General features: G+C 39.8%; 1 protein-coding gene and 1 long non-coding RNA gene across 5 annotated transcripts in view; one reads left to right on the top strand and one right to left on the bottom strand.

Moving 5' to 3' along the window:
* Positions 1-21,401, bottom strand: part of CPLX1 (complexin 1) — a 321,051-nt gene that overhangs the window by 151,563 nt on the left and 148,087 nt on the right. The gene's annotated exons all lie outside the window — the stretch shown is intronic.
* LOC143793745 (uncharacterized) lies at positions 14,386-20,415 on the top strand. Its single transcript, XR_013220253.1, has 3 exons — positions 14,386-16,558; positions 18,328-18,710; positions 19,442-20,415. It is a non-coding gene; the product is annotated as an uncharacterized LOC143793745 (long non-coding RNA).

Here is a 21,401-nt window from a genome sequence, read left to right as displayed (position 1 = left end):
GCTTAAAATGAGCGCGTTCAGCACCTTCCATGATGTCACGGCTTCTGATTGGTCGCGTGCCGCTCATGTGACCGCCACGCGACCAATCACAAGCCGTGACGTCATTCTCAGGTCCTAAATTCCTAATTCTAGGAATTTAGGACCTGAGAATGACGTCACGGCTTGTGATTGGTCGCCTGGCGGTCACATGAGCAGCACGCGACCAATCAGAAGCCGTGACGTCATGGAAGGCCCTAAACGCGCTCATTTTAAGCAAAGCAGGTTAACAGCGGTGAGGTGCAGGGGCCTCCGGAGAGGTGAGTATATCAATATTTTTTATTTTAACTCTTTATTTTACACATTAATATGGATCCCAGGGCCTGAAGGAGAGTTTCCTCTCCATCAGACCCTGGAAACCATCAGGATACCTTCCGATACTTGGTGTCCCATTGACTTGTATTGGTATCGGGTATCGGTATCGGCGATATCCGATACTTTTCGGGCATCGGCCGATACTATCCGATGCCGATACTTTCAAGTATCGGACGGTATCGCTCAACACTAGCAATATCTGTTAATTTAAAAAAAAAATTCTTGGGAGGGATCACCTCCTGTCAGTTTATCGCCGGCAGCCGGGTAGAGGGGTCACATCTCCCAATGTGACTGTTCTACACGTGAGATCGCTGTGGGACACTTGTTATTATATGTACTATGGCGGACAAGTAGTATATGTTGGTCTATTATTTTATTTTTGTTGCAGGAGTCGCAGGCATCGGGGATTAGGTGTTTGGTGAGTATGGATGTGTTTTTTTGTTTTACAGTTGAACACAGTCGCCGTATGATGGGACTACTGTCCCATCATTGGCTCATACTGTCACTGTTATATGTGACAGCAGACATAGCCAGATGGGAGTAGTAGTACCATCAGATGATGCCTGGCTACACCCACACACAAACACCCACAGACAGACACCCGCACACACACACAGACATCCGCAGACAGACACTTGCAGACACACAGACACCCACAGACACACACACAGACACCTGCACACAGTCGCACACACACAGACACCCGCACACAGCCACACACACACTCCCCCACACAGACAGACCCACACATATGCTTCGCTCACACAGAGTCTTAGCCCACACATATTCTCCACCCACACACTCTTCCTCCTTCCTTTCTGCAGCGCTTTTAGCAAATTTGCAGACCTTTTTACACCTGTGGTTTAGTTGCGGATTTGACTGACTGAATGTAAGTCAATGGGTGCAGAAACGCTGCAGATCTGCAAAAGGAATTGACATACTGCGGAAAATAAAAAGCCTGTTTGTTGGGCTCTCCACGCATGTTTTGTGACTGTCACACAACCGCGACACATGCAGCTGCAGTGCCGATCAGCTGATTGTCTGATGCGCTCCAGATATCTGGGTTTCTGATGCAGCTATTTGGATTAGCACTTATCTGAAGCTATTCGATCATCCCTAATTGTTAGGTATTCCATACTAAAAATCTAAAAAAAAACACACGGAAAGATTCAAACATTAACTGTGTAATTATTGACTTAAAAATGGCTATTTATTGTGATATTATATAACTGCTAAGAGATTTTGTGAAATCAAATCCCGATCAAAGCCCGTGCATTGCCTTAACTTTGATGATTATTTTAAACTATTTTCAATGGAAATTCAAGAGAGTCAGCACTGTGCCTTTTTATGTTGCTTTGAAATAATTAAATGTAAAAGGCAGCATTATTCTCCTTCCATCTGCTCTCTGGCTGAAATACATGGAGCCCCACTGTTTATTTTATAGTCTTAGCACTTCATTATGTATTCCACTCAGTAAAAAAAAAATGTCAGCAATATGTCTGACTGTTTAGAACGCTTATGTTGTTTCAGATACAGGGAGAAGAGGGAGGACCAGTTGGAAACCAGTGCTAACAGGTAAACATTGTTGAGCTGATGGAGGTCACTCACAGAGGACCTGCACGTAAATTTCCTGATCACAGGGTGTCCAAGTGCTAAAACCTTAACTAATCAGCTAGAGTTTGACAGCAAGAGTGCAGCCCTGTACAGCACCAACACTGGGGAAATGAAGTATTATACAATTCATATCGAAATTAAGATCTGTCTATACAATATATGGATGAGCCAGTTCCACCAAAATGGGAAAAACCACTTGCAGCCAATTCTCTTGGAGTTACTTATAATAATGGGACCTTTGTCCTTTATACTGCACATTGTATTTTAAATCCACAATTTTGACTGTGTGCAGAGACTGATAGAACATTTTATGACTACCAGTAGATGTACTGTATATATAACCTGCACAACACATTTAAAGAGGACCGTTCACTGAATTTTTCATATCGAGATGGACACACAATGTAATAATCGCTGCAGAGTGGAATAAAATGGAAAATGTGGTGAATGGCAAAATAAATAAAGCATTTATTCTGCAAATAAACATTAAAATAAAACAATGCGCATTAATTTACAGAGGCATTTGCTTTAACCCCTTAGTTCAAATATATGTACATATACATCAACCCCGGGAAGAGCATATGTGGAGGTGGCTCATGAGTAGAGATGAGCGAATTTGCTCGGTTCCCTCTTATTCGGTAAGATATAGAGCTTGCCAAATAAGCTGCAGAGGGAACCCGGCCCAAAAAACAGGCTCTCCATGCATGTGTCGTGACTGTGACACAACCGCGACACATGCAGCTGTGGCGCCGATCACCTGATTGGCCAGAGCAATCCAGGAAGCTGGGTTCCCTCCGCAGCTTATTCGGCAAGCGCTATAGCTTACCGAATAAGAGGGAGCCCGAGCAAATTCGCTCATCTCTTTTCATGAGCTTTGCTTCATCCACATGCAGTGGATGTTGCCTTCTGGTCATTGTTGTTAACCATTTTAATGTTTAAATGCTGATGTTAGTAACATAATTGCTTTTATTTGGAGCGATTGCTCATGTGCATGTGTACACCCATTGACATGATTAACGTTCACTGATGGGTTACCATGGTAGGCAGAAGCCTGCTGAAGGCCCAATCATTGCCATATTGACTCTATTGTGAAACTTAGCTTATGGCTAAGATTCACAAGAGACCATGATTTTCACTATGTACTGCAATCCTGTGATACTGCAGCATACGTTAAAAGCGATCATACGATTGCAGGTTGAGGTTTGCTTAGGAAACTTAAAAAATAAAGTAAAAATTATAGCAAAGAAGTAAAAAAACAAACATATTTCATACAAAATCTCTGCATCTGCAAAAGTACAGTCCATCAAAATATGCAATTAGTCAAAACATACGGTAAATGCCCTAGAGAGAAAAAAAAATCAAAATACTAAAACGGTGGTTTTTTGGTCACCACTTTTTTCTAAAATATGCAACAGAAAACTATCAAAATATTGTATGTACTGTACCTCAAATTAGTATTAATAAAACTGTCAGCTAATGGTGCAAAAAATTAGCCCTCATACAACTAAACGGATGAAAAACATTATGGGTCTCAGAAAATGGTAACACAAACCATTTTTTTTTAAATTCTGAATTCTTTTCATCATTTAAATAAAAAAAACTAAGCAAATTTGTTAACACTAATTGTACTGACATGAAGAACAGTGGCGTAACTACAAAGTTGTAGGCCCCGATGCAAGCTTTCAAATGGGCCCCCCATGCCAAATTGTTTACATTAATCACCCTCACTGACCTTCTATTTACTGTTCTATTCGGGATAGCCTACAAGGTATACTGTATATGTACAGTCCACAATTCTGTTTTCATTTGGCAGCTGGTCAGTGCACAGCTCAGTAAATGCTGCTGCACTCCAGATCTCCACAGATCTAGAGCGTTTTTATGGGACACCAATAAATTCTTAAAAAATACAAAAGTTTACTTACAGCACAGTACTAGACAATCTAGTTTTAAATGCCGTGTCAAATGTAAACCCAAAAAAGATCTTCAGCGCTCACTTGACATAAACATGAGCATAAGCAAACATAACAATGACATTGCTGGAATGTCACCAATGTGGGATGTCAGCATGTGAATTATTTTTTACTTTACATGAGATACTTTAGCATTTAAAATTTAAAGGGAACCTGTCACCTACTTTATGCTCCCAAACCTATGACTACCTGTTCCTGCAGCTTCCTAGTACATCCCTAATCATCCCTGTCTGACCTAATACTGTCCTGTCCCTGTCGCTAAAAAAATGATTTTATAACTTGCATGTCCCTATGCTAACTAAAGTGATGTCTTCGGAAGTGCAGACACTCTGGACGTTCATGTCCTCCCTTGTTCCAATTCCAAGCGCACTACCGTTGACGTTGCAGTGCATCGTTTCCAGTCCTGTGCAGTGTGGGGATGTATTGGGTGTACTGGTCAGCTCCGGAGCATGCGCACTGCACATTCTGATGCTGCTGAGTACACACAATACTCTCCCACAATGCACAGGACCGGAAATGACGCGGACGCGTGTCATACCAGGAAGAAACAGCACACAGATTTCAAGCACCTGGAGTGCGCTAGGAATTGGAGCGAGGGAGGACATGAACGCCCAGAGCTGTGTGGGCCCCTAAACACTTTGGGCCCCGTCGCAGCTGCAACATTGGTAGTTACGCCCCTGCTGAAGAACCACTTGTCCATGTTATTTTTGGCATATAATTAATGTTGAAAAAACAAGACTCATTTTTTTTCCTGCTTTTCTACATTGTATGATAAAATTGATGGTGCCATTCAAAATTATGACCTCATATGACTATGTCAATAGTAAAAAAATAGATGGCTTTTGGAAGAAAGAGAAAAAAAACACAAAAGCACAAATACTAATATTGGCTGTATAGGCAATGGGTTAATCAGTTCAGCTCCAGAGTATTTTCAGCCTAACACTTAAAGTTAGCGTTTTATGAAAAAAAAAAGATATTAATGTGCAGATATGAAGTTAATCTGCAGGTTAATAGCGTTCCAAAGTTGCCCGGCTGCTGCACTTACAGCCCCGCTGCTGGGAGGAAATTAACTTTATTCGTCCCGGGAACCTCAGGTTTTCAGTCATAGAGGCTCAGCTTCACTCACCGCTCAGTACATAGTGAGCTGCAGCTGTAACCACGCCCCGGCACTGACTGACAGCCGGCTCAGCACTGATCCACTGAAAGCCTAGCCTGCTGAGAGGAGCAAATTTAATTTCTTCCTGGCAACTGCGTTTTCAGTGCAGCAGCTGCATGCCTTTAGAATGCCATTAGTAGATTAAACCCAAATCTGCAGTTTACTAGCGTTTTTTGGTATGATAGGTTCCCTTTAATTTAATGGTTATAACTTTTTTTTATATAAGTGCGATTTTTGCAATATGTTTTTTTTGCTGACCAATGCAAATGCTTATTATATAATTCCATAATATTGCTTAATTTGGAATTTTGAAGCCTGTCATTGAACTAATAGTAAAAATAATGTTTTTTTATGTTCAAGTTAATTATTCTGGTGTGTCATTCTAGAATGACTCTTTTCCCTGGGTCATGCAAACTATTATCATTGTTAATGTGTGCGTACAAGATGCCTTTAAGATGTTGTTGAGTTATTGAAGCAGAAAACACTGCAGGAAAACATCTATGGTGTTTTTCCTGAAGGGTCTTCTGTTGTGCCGCTTACAACCATCTTGCGGCAACCTGGCCACCATCATCATTTTTTTTGCACTTGTGTGTAGAAACTAGCGAGCGGCTTCCAAGCGGGAGCAGCCTTGAATAGTAAGATCTTGTCTTTCAGATACTTCAAAGGTTTCAAAGCTGGAAGTGGTTTAAAGTGAAACGGTCAGCAGGATTTTGCTAAGTAAACTACAGGCATTGTCATGTTGGTGTTGTTACACTGATTAAAATGATACCGAGTGTGAAGAAATCTTTCTCGTGGTTCTTGTGTAATCAGTGTTAGAAGTTTTCAGTTAATGATATGCCCAAGCTCTGGGGGACTGTAGGAGTCCTATTTTGGTGCTCTAGGCCAGAGAAAACAAGGAGAGACCTTCCACTGGCCTGCCCGAAAGCACAAGAACCGCAAGACGGATTTCTTCACCCTAGGTATCTTTTTAATCAATGTAACAGCGCCAACATGATAATGCCTGCAATTTACTTTGCAAAATCCTGCTGAAAGGTTCACTTTAAAGAAACTTAAAAAGTCATTTTGAGATTGCAATGCATATGTTAATATTCTTTTCAGCATTTATAAGGGCTTTTTAGACAGAATCCTCCTGAAAAAGATTGTGTTAACATACACTTAGGGTTCAAGTTAGACTCACAAATATTGCCTCCTGCTTCTGTAATTCCAGCTATCACGTGATCAACAAAGTGACCACATGCCTGTATCCCTACAAGTTGCAATATTGTTGTTTCTAAAACTATTTGTAATATTATAAATCAAATCAAGTAAAATAATATGCTGCATAACAGTGGTGTACAGAGACAGAAAAAGGCCCTTTGCGCATGAACAATATATGGGCTCTTAGCAGTCCAATTGCTCATCATTATGTACAATTCCACCTGTTTTAAAGGTAAATGTGTCCCCTTACCTCTTGTGCCAGACTGCACCAATTTATGTCTGTCCCTGGTACAGAATATGATATTTTTCCTAGCACAGGTAGTGTTCATCTCTCCCAAAAGATCAGTTCTACATTCACATAGTCATTTTCTCACTCCCATTCCTATTTTAATGGCACTTTAAATCTCAGAACTGCAGTTAATTTCTGTATCAGCGTAAGATTTAAATTTCACATCACTGTGCCCCAAGAGTGATCAAACACAGTAGTGCATATTGAATGCCGAGAAATAGCTTAACCCTATCCTTAGTGCAATATATAGAAAGAATTTGCATTTCAAGCATGGCCTACAGATACAATTCGATAATCATATTATTATACTATGCTATTCAAGCTTTATTCTAAAAATCACTGAAAAAAAAGATATTTTACTTTGCTTCCTAATTGAAGGTGTTGTAAACTATATTTCAGTGTAGCATTATAGGCTTTTTCCATTCAGTACATAAAATCCTAAATCAATGCGAAATATTGATTGACGTTTGGGTTTGCTACTAATTGGTCCAAAGGCTGAGGCGATATTTATGTTTTCGTGAGCGCTTGCTCTCCTGGATTAGACAGCTGGGATGCAGTTATTTTCTTTCTATTTATGAGGATTGTACTTATTAAGGACATCTACAGTATATAGACACATTTTGGGCCTATATGAATAAACAAAAATGGGTGACTCACCAGTGGCTCGTGATGACAATGTTAATAGTGGAATGGATTTGTGGTTGTTTAATACACCAAATAAATCCTCTACAGAATATCCCAATTTATATTATTTTTTTTCTTTATTTTTCTGCAGCAAATGTCATTTCTAAAAAATTGTCTCTTTTGTTACGAAAATTGATGTGGGAGTACTGTCCACCTTCTGCGTTCTTGATGAAAATCCATACATCATAAGTAAGTAAGAAATATATGGATCTCTCATATTTGAATATGGGTTGAAGGAAAAGTATGTCCAGCTTGCATGCTCTCCCTATTAGAGAGGAAAACACACAACGTGGGAGCGCAGAGTCCTAGGATCTTTAGGGAACTTCTCTCCTATGTAAGGGGGGAGAGCATATACATTGGGCAGACTCCCTACCTCCACCCAACCTCCATACATGAGGTTTAAAAATTAACTAAACCTTTAAAACTTTCTATATTTGAGTGGCTTTCTTATTGCAGGCAGGTCAGTGATTGTCCAGATCCTGAGACCCCCGTCGATTGTTTAAAAAAATCCCCTCCTAGGTAAGCAACTCAGGCAACAGGAGTGCGCAGCTCTTGTCTGAACAAGCACATGGAGCAGGGTACAGATTTAACAGAAAGCAAAGGCTACGAAGTGGGGTACAAATCCAATAGAAAGCATAAGCTATAAAGCTAGATTTTGTATGAGCCCTCAGGCAGGAGCTGTGCACCTCTATAAATAGGGCTTTCTATTAAAATAACGGTGCACATAAAAAAGAAAAACAATCCACATTGATGCTTAATCAATAGGTTATCCTCAAAGCGTGGTAACCCCATTTTAGAATAAACATGATGTGAATGGCTTTTCATTCTGCATATGTGGCTTCATATATATTATTAGGTTACGTGGTTATTTTATTTGGTGCACCAGCACATTGATATTTCATATGGCATGCGTTAAGGGGAGAGTGCACATTCTGGGAACAAACCAATATTTGTAGACTGTAGAATTATCATTTCGGTAGTAATACACAATTAATTTTGAATGTATTATCTAGAGAGTTGGTATTTTTTCACATGGCATGGATTTTACAAGTCATCTGAAATGTGTGCTGTGGATGTGATACTAACAGGCCAAGCTCATCCTGCACTCATCCTCACACTGCAAAAATTTAATTTTGACCTTTCACGAACATGAAAATCCAAGATTTCAAAAGCAACAGAGAAAATGGGGATAAAACATAATTAGAGGCTGTTATTTTCTATTGTATTTCTGGCTTGAAAAAGGCCCTTTTGGGTCGCAATGTTGCCTCACTTGTTTAAAGCAATTGTATATCACCATGTGATTTTTAAGGATGAAATAATGCAATAAAGGTTATGTGTTATCTCCATTTTCTCTGATGCTGAGGAATCTTGGAATTTTTATGACTTTGGGGGGTCTAACCGAGTCAGCACGGAGCCACCAGTGGTGCATGAGAAGGACTCTTGGACTTTCATAAACTTGATACAGAAGACTACAAGATCTAACAAGATGGCCATCTTTTCTACTCTGAATCTATGGACTGAGTTTAGGTTTACGAGTCAACCCCTTTAATGACTTTGTACACTGTTTCAATTAGACTGTATAGTCAGCTGGTACAATGACTGATCCCACTGATCTATGGTCTCCAGGGACGTAAAAGTAGAGCATGCATGTGTTTTTTCCTATATGAAGCTGTCAGTATTATAAATGGCACATGGTAGGAATGGAGTCTTTTATGGCTTTTGCTCTGGCTCGTAATTCATCTCCAATACTAATAGACTCAAGCAGAATATTGACATATGGATTTATGAATTCTGTAAATGTAATTATTTTACTGAACTTATGATTGCAAGGGGCTGATGACTTTCAAATCATGCATACGGCGAGCGTTAAGCTTGATCACTTTGTAGTAAGTAATGAATGTAGGGATATTTTGATAATATGTAAAGAACACTAGTAAGTAAAGTGAATAATGCAATTATTATCAAATCATATATAGATGCGTTGCTGCTAGCAATAATGCAAAAAGTGGTTAAAATGATATGTCATTGAAGGCCAATACTGTATGCAGCAGTTTATATCCAGAGATGTATTAGGAGGAGACACAGTTATTTGCTAAACCTAATGTGTGTAAAAATATGGCCAATATGTGTTAATTGTTTTAAATTAAATTATTAATGCATCCATTCTTTGGTGTACATGAACACCAACATTTTACTAAGACTGGAAGCTTGCTGTGATATCTTGGAACTTGCTACAAGCCAGAATATTGATTGCATATAAAAGATGACATGAATTATTTTAGATCTCCAAGGTAAAAAGCAATCTGGACAGTAAGTTAATTTACAACATGTCGAACAGCAGGAAATGTAACACAGAGAGTTAAATGTTTAACTGATGGTCGTATGAATGTTAACTGTACTGTGAATTAAAGGGAACATTTTCCATATATTTTTCACAAACTAAAACCAGCTACATAAAAATACTTTATTTTATACTTTATTTTTACTTTTTTATTTCGATTTGTTTTCTATCTTTTGTAGCAGTCTATTTTCTGATCTTGTCGGAGCTGCTTTTGACGCCACCAGAGCCATGAGAGGGAGAAGGTGAGCAGTGACTATCATCTATTGTGAATAGCGTGTTCTTACATCATCTACACTATATAAAGGTTATGTTTTACTATAATCCTGCCTGTAATGATAATGAGATTACTACTGAAAAATGAACTGTACAGAAGTGTCAGATTATTATGAGGCTCAGGGGCCAGAGTAAAAAATTGAAAGATTTCAGAGTACTCTTCACAAATGTAAATTGTGACTTGAACAAAAAAAACAAACACTATATATCATAGAAAAAATGCATGATAATGGTTCTATGGAGCTAAACTTTGCCATTTGAGCTTAAAGGGAACCTGTCAGCAGCATTGTGCACAGTAACCTACACACAGAGTCAGGTTGGCGCTGTTATATGGATTAAAATGATACCTGGATGATGAAATCCGTCTTGTAGTTGTTGTGTAATCCTTAAATTTCAGTTTTGAGTTAATGATATGCGCGTGCTGCGAGGCGGCCTGTGGGGGGGTCTTCATGTGGTGCTCTGATTATCTATTCATCAATATGGCTTCTGACAGGTCACTGATCCCTCACAGACCAGCCTCCTAGTTTACATACTGAATATCTGTATATACTGAAAACAAAAAACCTTCTGCAGGCAGGTGTCGGCCGTGGCACATGCGGTGCAGCATAATTACATGTGTATTCTGCATTTAGTGATTATGGTAGAGGTTAGCTAAAAAAAATCAATTTGAAAATGGCACCTGCCACAGCTGCGAAGTAGCAGATATCAGTGTATATACAGTGAAGGAAATAAGTATTTGATCCCTTGCTTATTTTGTAAGTTTGCCCACTGACAAAGACATTAACAGTCTATAATTTTAAGGGTAGGTTAATTTCAACATTGATAGAATATCACAAATAAAATCCAGAAAATCACATTGTATAAATTATATAAATTTATTTGCATTTTGCGTAAAGAGCCTATCACTTACTACTTATTTTTAGTATTGTAGTACTCACTACTGATGCTTTTTGCCTTTGAAATGATAAGTTGCTTTTCTAGTGCAGACAGGGAAATTGCACAAAATAACATTTTTTATCAAAGCCTTGTGGAAATGTTTAGTGATACAATATAGATTAAAGAGGCTGACCATCATTGAGGCATTGTGTTATACACAAATGCATGTATTTTGGGCTAAAATATTTTTTGCAATTTGGTTTCATTACAAATGATATACCGTTTGGCTCTTACAAGTTCTTTATCTCTCTGCACATTCAACTTTAATGCAGTCTGTGGCCATAAATCACCTGAGAGAAACTCAGAAATATACAGATAAAAAGAGTTCCAAATTCTCCTCTAAGGCTATGTGCACACGTTGCAGATTTCCTGCAGATCTGCAGCTTTTTTTTCTGCCAGAAATGCTGCAGATCCGCAAGTGATTTACACTACAATGTAAATCAATGGCAAAAAAAACCTGCTGTGCTGATGGTGCGGAAAAATCTGCACGGAAAACGCAGCAGATTCAAAAAAGGACCATGTCTCTTATGTTTGCAGATCTGCTGCGTTTCTGCACCCATTCCATTATAGAAATCTTCAGGGGTAAAAAAGGAAGAAATACGCACAAAAATCTGCAACGTGTGCACATACCAAAAAAAGGCGCCGATTCTGACCTGCGTTTTCTGTCAAGAAATGCAAAATCTGCACAGAAAATTCCACAGTCAAATCTGCAATGTGTGCACATAGCCTAAGACTCTCAGAATGAGCTCACTGATTCTCCGGTAAGGATGTCAGCCATTTTGTCTTGTTAGTGCAGCTTTCTTAAAGCACACAAACTGACCAGCACGTATGTCCATAAAATGGCCGCTGATGGAGAACCATGCGACCAGACCAGTCCATCAGCATATAATTCTAAAACCCCTCACATGGTAAAGCTGCTTTTCTATTGGAGAAGACTGATGGACTGGTCTGGTCACTTGCTCCTCTACAAGTAGCCATTTTATGGATAGAAGTGCTGGTCAGTTTTTGAGGAGAATGGTACTAATAAAATATATTATATCACACAGAACATCTAATGTGAGAACGAAGGTGGCATCACTGTTCTTGTAATTCGTTTCATCACATTTCAGAACAAACCAAGAATGACAGTACACAGGAACGGTTAGAAACATGGCTACATTAACAGGAATAAGCTTGGAATAATACTGTTTGGATGTTTCCCATGTGATATAGTCGCTACATAGCCTCCATGCTATTCCCTGAGGGCCTTTTTTGATTAAAAAGAAGCGCATCCGAAGAATACATTAGTCAATGTTCCATTACATCGCCATGATCAGATCAATAACATCTACCATATGCTGACTACGCTGTCCAAATGACACAACTGCATAGCCACAGTAGTCTTCCTCCACAGTCACAGCCATTTCTTATAGTATTGATTGAATAGTTAAACTAAAAGCACTTATTTTTTAGCTGAGGCTGGGCAGAAATATTGTTGGTTGATTTGAAATACTGCTATTTTTCTGACTGGGTATACCATAATAATTGAGAGAAAAAAAATATCCAAAAGAAAATTTTAGGTGATCATTTTTTTGGGGGGGAAAAATCTCGGGAGCTGGACAGCTGGTTATTTGCTGCAGTAAGGAGATATGAAGACGTAAAGCCGTGTTATATTATTATGTAAGCTTCTTGCTTGACAGCTTATATCACTATTATAATTAGCTCATTGAGCAATGTACTGCCTCCAAACCTGTATGCCATCTCTTGAAATTAAATGCTGACATGCGTAGACGTATTTGCTTATCAAACAACAACAGGTCTAATTTTGCTTCATGATGGAAAATACTATTCCATAATGACTAGGTATTATTTTAGGCTTTAAAGTATGTGTAGTACAAATCCCTGATGTAGCACTGCGGTATTATATGGTTCATAGTGAACCTCCATGTGCCTCTGCATAAAACGTAATTTAGTGCATTACTTATCATAATCACTGATATTAGGGGATATACTGGAACTGATTTGGCATATCAAACTATGCTAAAACATTAAAATACACTTATATTCATACTTGACAATATAAAATCCTGGGAATTATTTAAATAGTTTCTTATAAATAAAACTATATCACATTTTTCACAGATAAATATTGTATCAAAATGATATTTAGATACAGAGATGCAGGCAGCTGAAAATGATAGGGTCTGTGCCCATAATGGATTTTACTCATGTTTTTGAAGCAGCAAATTTCCGCTGGGTCAAAATAGCACATTTTACAGTACTAGCAAAGTGGATAAGATTTATAGACAGCCTCTCATATATTATTATAGAGCATACTTCAATGTAATAGTCCAGTATTAGACCCATACATGCTATATGAATCAGTATGTTGGTCACATCCATTTTTCCCTAACCAGATAGATATCGGTCACTTAAACATTAATATGGCTGTGATTGTGTTAACGATCTCAAAAGGGGTTCAAAACACACTTGGAAGACATCAGAGTGCTATACATATAGGTGTTCTGTGCTATTAGAGGCTTTGCAGTAGTGCAATTCATGACAATGTTATTCGCAACCAAAAAATTTGGGGAAATTTGACAAAGTTGGCGAACTCAAATTCCAAATGAATTGTTCATCTGTAGAGGGGGCTGGGAAAATGCTCCATTACTCCCTCCTCCCTAAATTACTGCAATTAAGTATTTTAGGCTGCTTGTCGTTATGGTAACATGAACATTTTATAGCAGGTTGTCTGATAATTTCATAAGTGAGCTAAAATTACAGTACTCATATAGCAAAGGTTATCTTGGCTCACAACGACACCATCTTGATACTTTGTCTCAGAAGGTCATCTCACTTAAGAGGATTAAGAGAATTTATTACACATACAAGTCATTGATCAATGTCAAGTTACATTTTTTGGGGTCTAGTAGAAAGGATATACAGATAAATCTGCTGCACTGCTGGTCAACATGATTTTCAATGCTGATGATGATGCTGAACAAAGAGCAGTGTTATTAATCTGCACGTTTCAGAATTGAACAAACTCCTTCATCAGGTAAACCATAATAAGTTCATTGTGCTTTTCTCCTGATGAAGGAGTTTGTCCAATTCTGAAACATGTACATTAATGAAACTGCTCTTTGTTCAAAACCCATCTTCGTTATTGGACATCTTCTTGACAAGCAGCGAACCAGATTTATCCATATATCCCTTTCTACTATTGCATTTACTGCTGGTTTTATTCCAGCATACGGAGCAGCAGCAGCTGGCATCTATAGCTACATAGGAACTGTGCCTGACAAAACCCTGCCAGGTGAGCAATACCACACTATCTTCAGCGTTTATTGCCCAGGTGATGACCTATTATGCGCTTTTTGGCACATTCCAGCTATATTACAACTTTTTTTCGCTATGGTATCACAGTCAAGGTACCTTTTACCAGATCTGTGCTTATGTATTGCAGTCTCTATTAGTATAGACTTCCAATGTTATGTAGTAATAAATTTACCTTTTTAGCTATAGTTTGTGGTGTGATAAAGTCTAAATTAAATACACAAAGACCCCGTTTGTTGTTTTTCCATTTTTACTTTTTAATGGTATTTGTATTTTTGCCTTCCTCTCAATACATTTTGATTCATTTTTTAAGTTGTCTTTTTTTAAGTCTTCTTTTTTGCTTTTTCCCAAAGATAACATTTTTTGGGTGCATCTCATGGTTAAAGGGATTTTCCGGGCCAAAATGAAAAGTCTGCAGTCACTCCGTGTGACTGCAGACTTATGAATCCCAACCAGAGCATGCACTGTGCACTGCGAAGATTCATCGGTTTCTGCGCTGCGGCGGGACTAGCGGGCACATATGTGTTATGTGAGTCACCCGTCAGGGCCGTGGAGTACTTGGTACCGGGTCCGGTACTTAAAGGGATGTGTCACGGCGGCGGCGACCCAGTCCATGGCCCTGGGCGCCCATGTTAAAGGGATTTATAGAAATAAGGAAAGTTCATAACACCACCTGTGATATTCGATCAGTGGGGACCGACGCTGATTAAAGGGGTCCTCTGGGGTGATGTTATGGCAGCCAGATGGCAAAACTTCCCACAGGTGAAGTAGGTCCCCAGGGCTCCCATGTGTAGATGGAGATGGTGTAATAAGAAACACAGGACACAAGGTTGCAGTCTCTTTACCTCTTTACTGAAGCAATTCAGGCAGCCTCAGTCCAGGGTACCGGATCACAGAAGCTGGTGGTGGTCCAGCCGGCTTGGAAGCAAGTTGGGATTTCCCCCTTACCAGGTGGGACTAGAAGCCTTCCCTTTAGAGCTGTGGTGTAGTTCCATGCTGCCTATAGTGGTCCAACAAGGTCCTTACGAGTTTTCTGACCTTTGTGTAAGTGTAATTTTGAAGAATTTGGTGCAAAAAATCTTCAGTGAATATAAAAAGAAAGATGACTTCAATAACCCTCAATTGATTGATTGGCCAATATCTATATAGTGCCCTACTATTGTTTCTATTTGGTGAATTTAGCAGATGAGGTTCTAATTATGGTTTTAAAGCAAGCTCCACCCTGGCATTGAAAAGTGTCTACACATTTATCATTTGCTTCTCTCCGTTAGCCCCCTGCTGTCTCCATTTGTAATAGTGTTCCTTCTGCATTCAAGATGGCCACCACAGTGGAATGAGTAGCACTGTAGTAAGTCAAAATCATGACTTTTCATCCTTTCTTGTTCTGTTTAAGTATAGTTTCAACATACCTCCTCTATTTGGTACTGCGGTGGCAATCCAAATGCAAGAGGACTAGAATGTGGAGGAAACAGCAGGGGGCATACAGAGGGCCCCAGGTAGGTCTATTATGTATGAAAAATGTAAAGTCACTTTTCAGTAGCAGTGTCTAAGATCTCCTTAATTGGCAAAACACGACAGGGTAACCATTGAGTTCCTGACGATGCTTGTAGTGGGAAGAGGAAGCACAAAGCAACATTGTCTGCATTAATATTTTTTTACATGTTAGATGCCGCACAGTATTCTAAATCAAGGGAGACTTCTTACACATAATACAATAGCAGACATAATTATCTAACTAAACATTTCAATTAATTATAAATTCCTGTTGTTTTTTAATGCATAAATTGTGCCTCATTTAGTAGCTGACTGTCAACCCACACATAACCATCTGCTGATCTCCAAAAAATAATCTACACATATGCATGGGGCATTCATTATACTTTGAAGGCTGGCGGGTGGTGTAGGCCAGAGAGTATGCCAAGAAGCAAACAATTTATTTTCAGTTTTAAAAGGTGGTAGTTAAGTGAAAGTTTTCCAGTCACTTTATTAGCTTTATTATATGTGATATAAGAATAAGTGAATTTTTTATCAACATCATGTCATCTTGTAGGTGTTGAAAAAATGAATTACTTTTTTTCATCTTAAATTATCCAAGATAGCATGTACCAAGTGATCAACGAGACAATTATGGTATATTATTAAAGTACGTACACTCTTATACAACTGAATGTGTGTTAAAAATATGTTAAGTTTGAATCTGGGTATTTTTTTTAATATGCAGGAGGAATTGGGGTCTGAACGCCCAGAATGTGGGACCGGTTTATGCATCTCACAATCCTGCGCAGCAGCATTTGGTGTCATAATGCAGCATCACACAGCTTATCATGGAATATCAGTTTTGACAAAAGAACCACCATTTAAATCTTTAAGAGTAGCTATACATTTTTCCTGACTTGTCATGTTTAGCAGGCACTTAAATTACCTGCAGTTCGGTAGGGATTAGTGTTGAGCATTCCGATACTGCAAGTATCGGGTATCGGCCGATACTTGCTGTATCGGAATTCCGATACCGAGATCCGATATTTTTGTGATATCGGGTATCGGTATCGAAACAACATTAATGTAAAAATGTGTAAAAGAGAGAATTAAAATAAAAAATATTGCTATACTCACCTCTCCGACGCAGCCTGCACCTTACCGAGGGAAGCGGCAGCGTTCTTTGTTTAAAATTCGCGCTTTTCTTTCCTTTACGTGAGTCCCGGCTTGTGATTGGTTGCGTGCCGCCCATGTGACCGGGACGCAACCAATCACAGCAAGCCATGACGTAATTTCAGGTCCTTCAGGATTTTAAAATTACATTCCGGCGTTGTGATTGGTTGCGTCGCAGTCACATGGGCGACGCAACCAATCACAGCAAGCCGTGACGTAATTTCAGGTCCTTAAGGATTTTAAAATTACGTCCCGGCTTTGTGATTGGTTGCGTCGCAGTCACATGGGAGACGCAACCAATCACAAGCCGTGACGTCACGGGAGGCTGGACACGCGCGCATTTTAAAATGGGCGCGTGTCCAGCCTCCCGTGACGTCCCGGCTTGTGATTGGTTGCGCCGCGATCAACCAATCACAAGCCGGGAGGCTGGACACGCGCGCATTTTAAAATTTTAAAATGCGCGCGTGTCCAGCCTCCCGGCTTGTGATTGGTTGACCGCGGCGCAACCAATCACAAGCCGGGACGTCACGGGAGGCTGGACACGCGCCCATTTTAAAATTTTAAAATGCGCGCGTGTCCAGCCTCCCGGCTTGTGATTGGTTGACCGCGGCGCACAAAATGAGTGAGGATGAACTAAACCAAACAAGGGGAAACTGCCAATGTTGTCAAAACATCAATTATTGCATAATAAGTTTGGTCGAATTTGCAGGATGTGTCTCACATTCCCATGTATCACCTCTCAGCTGATGTATTATACAAGCCTCCCGGCTTGTGATTGGTTGACCGCGGCGCAACCAATCACAAGCCGGGACGTCACGGGAGGCTGGACACGCGCCCATTTTAAAAAGCGCGCGTGTCCAGCCTCCCGTGACGTCACGGCTTGTGATTGGTTAATGGCGGCCATGTTGCCGGGACGCGGACCAATCACAGCAAGCCGTGACGTAATTTCGTCACGGCTTGCTGTGATTGGTCCGCGTCCCGGCAACATGGCGCCGTGACCAATCATAAGCTGGGACGTCACTGGAGGCTGGACACGCGCACTTTTTAAAAAGCGCGCGTGTCCAGCCTCCCGTGACGTCACGGCTTGTGATTGGTTAATGGCGGCCATGTTGCCGGGACGCGGACCAATCACAGCAAGCCGTGACGTAATTTCGTCACGGCTTGCTGTGATTGGTCCGCGTCCCGGCAACATGGCCGCCCTGACCAATCACAAGCCGGGACTTCACGTAACCAAGTAAAAGCGCGAATTTTAAACAAACAACGCTGCCGGTTCCCTCGCTGAGGTCCAGGCTGCGTCGGACAGGTGAGTATAGCGATATTTTTTATTTTAATTCTTTCTTTTACACATTTATATGGATCCCAGGGCCTGAAGGAGAGTTTCCTCTCCTTCAGACCCTGGGAACCATCAGGAATACCGTCCGATACTTGAGTCCCATTGACTTGTATTGGTATCGGGTATCGGTATCGGATTGGATCCGATACTTTGCCGGTATCGGCCGATACTTTCCGATACCGATACTTTCAAGTATCGGACGGTATCACTCAACACTAGTAGGGATCCAAGTCCTGAGATTCTCATTGGTCATGCAATAGACACGGGGGAGGTGCAACACTCAGCAGACAGGAGCTTCCAGCTCCTGTCTGAGCTTGCACACTGTCCAGAACACAGATTTAAGTCTATGAAGCCTATGCTGCCTACTGAATCCGTATTCCAGTCTGTATGTGCACAGACAGGAGATGTGTGTTTCTGTCTGCTGAGCTGTTCACTTTTAGGAGACTTGTGTAATTGGTGGCAGTCCAAAGAATGCTCTGCAGCAATTCAAGTGACTGCTGAATTTCAACAATAATTTAAACCAACAGATACTGATCCGTAACATTATTACAACATTTACCACTCAGTGCCTTCTGTTTTAATGATGCAATATTTCTTTAGTAGTGTTGAGCATTCCGATACTGCAAATATCGGGTATCGGCTGACATTTGCTGTATCGGAATTCCGATACCGAGTTCCGATATTTTTGTGATATTGGAAATCGGAATCGGAAGTTCCTATAAGTTCCCAGGAGTGTGCGGTGCGTATGGTTCCCAGGGTCTGGAGGAGAGGAGACTCTCCTTCAGGCCCTGGGATCCATATTCATGTAAAAAATAAAGAATAAAAATAAAAAATATGGATATACTCACCCTCGGACGGGCCCTGGCTGTCACCGCTGCAAGCGTCTGCCTCCGTTCCTAAGAATGCAGTGAGTGTATGACCTGCAATGACGTCTCGGCTTGTGATTGGTCGCATGAGCGGTCACATGAGCGGTCACACGACCAAACACAAGCCACGACGTCATCGAAGGTCCTTCACTCTGCATTCTTAGGAACGGAGGCAGACGCTTGCAGCGGTGACAGCCAGGGCCCGTCCGAGGGTGAGTATATCCATATTTTTTATTTTTATTCTTTATTTTTTACATGAGTATGGATCCCAGGGCCTGAAGGAGAGTTTCCTCTCCTTCAGACCCTGGGAACCATCCAGGATCACTTCCGATATTTGTGTCCCATTGACTTGTATTGGTATCGGGTATCAGTATCGGCGATATCCGATATTTTTTGGATTTCGTCCAATCCAATCCAATACCGATACTTTCAAATATCGGAAGTTATCGCTCAACACTATTCTTTAGTCAAAACCACAAAATTTTGTGATGACCTACGTGTACTCGAACTCTGAGGACAAATTGTACCTTGGAGGGTTGTGGAACGCCACTTATTGTGCTGGGATCCCACAACCCAGATGCTTATATGTGACTTCTTCTGGAGATTTGCATCCTTTACAATCTGCGAGTGGTCAATTTTAACCTTTTTTATTTTACCAAATATATTTAGAAATATGGTAAGCTCTTAGCAAAAAGACAGCTTGAAGAATTGTTCCAGGTAGACAGATTTGGATAGATATGCCAGACGTAGTCTGTGGATTTGGAATAGTAGTGATGTGGTACCTAACAAACAGGCAACTCCTGCATGTGGTGTCTGTACTTTTCTCACCTTTTTTAATGTATTTTATTTTATAACTGTCTGTTAAATTAAATTCAATAAAGGTTCTATGCACCGTTTTGAAACATATACACTCAGTCTTCTCTTTTTTTTACTATGCTATTTTGGAGTGGTTTTCAATTTTTGTGTTTAAATACATCTGATTGGTGTTTTTTCCACAACTAACTATGAGACTGTGTTTAGAGCCGGATCTTGAACATATTATTCGAGCATGTCCAAGACACTCGGTTAGCACCAGAGTATGTTCAGATAAGTTCTTATCTGAGCACGTTTGCTCATCACCAGTACTCAGTAGTATTGATACTACTAATAGTAAAAACAATAAATACTTTATATTTCTTCTGTAACCTGTACCTATCAAGTCCATAAGAAAAATGTAGGACAACTTTGATGAGGAAAAGCTTTTATCAAGTGGTGTTTGGTGATATACTGAAATCTAAAATTTATTTGAAGGCAATAGGCAAAACATAATAAAGGTGTGAAAAACTGTTGAAAAATTGTTTCTTGTTTGTCCGGAATATCAATGCTGATATTTGCACATAAGGCATGTAAAAGTGCTGATTGCCCTCCCTGCTGCCCTATAGAGGCAGAAGTGGTCACTTAAACTTTACATGACCTGTAAACTCATTATGGTATATACAAAGGAATTTGATATTCATCTAAACTTGATCTATCAATTGTTCCTCAGCTTTATTTCCCTGATGAACCTCAATACATGGGAGGGGAAATGATTCAAGAAGTTTAAAAACTCGGGATGAATCATCAGGAATCCCAGATGAGTACTTTGTAGATAGTGCAGTAATATTTTTTCTCTGTTATATTGCCAATTGATATTTATTCCCTAAATATGAGGTTTTTCTAGTTATTTTTCTTTGTTGCCTATGCACTGTCCTACCCATGGGTCTTTAGTAACAAAAGGAACAATATAGGGGCTGCTTAGGGCTCAGTCTTCATTGAGCGGGGTCATCTTTGTCATACTTGCTAGGGTGTTAATCTCTGTGGTTAGGTAAGGGCTTACATTAGAGAAATATAGGATCAAAGAATATACACATATTTATCCTGTCTCCTACTATTGTGGAAATTATGCACTCTACCTTCCGTGTCCCTAATTATTATCTGTGGTACAATTGTTTTTTTCTTGGTCATTTATATAGCCAATATCAGTGTGTTAAATCACGGGTGTGATTTCAATATTATCTAATATATCATTTTACTCTTTAGTTTGTTTAATTTAGCCCCCTAAGGTCATAAGTCAATTGATTTTTGGTTGTTTTTACTGCAACATGGTTACCCAGAAAACTATAAATAGACTCCTAAAGCCCACAAAAAAGGAGAACAATGTTTTATTATTTTCCTTTAATCATAATCTTATGGATTTAGTGATAAAATCTGCAATACTGAGAAATTGGCATTTATTAGCAAATGACCCTGACCTTCAAGAGTTAGCTGCATCTAAATAGTAATCTCTTATAAGAGGAATTGTAATGTTAAAGATTATCCAGAGAGAAGAAGGTTTAGCAGGAACATATCAATCATAGAATATTAGAGTTGAAAGAGACATCAAGGGTCATCGTGTCCAAACCCCTGCTG

Source organism: Ranitomeya variabilis, chromosome 1, assembly GCF_051348905.1.
Source record: "Ranitomeya variabilis isolate aRanVar5 chromosome 1, aRanVar5.hap1, whole genome shotgun sequence".
NCBI classification, from domain to species: domain Eukaryota; kingdom Metazoa; phylum Chordata; class Amphibia; order Anura; family Dendrobatidae; genus Ranitomeya; species Ranitomeya variabilis.
Note: the sequence above shows the minus strand (reverse complement) of the source record. Positions and strands in the feature narration are given on the sequence as shown.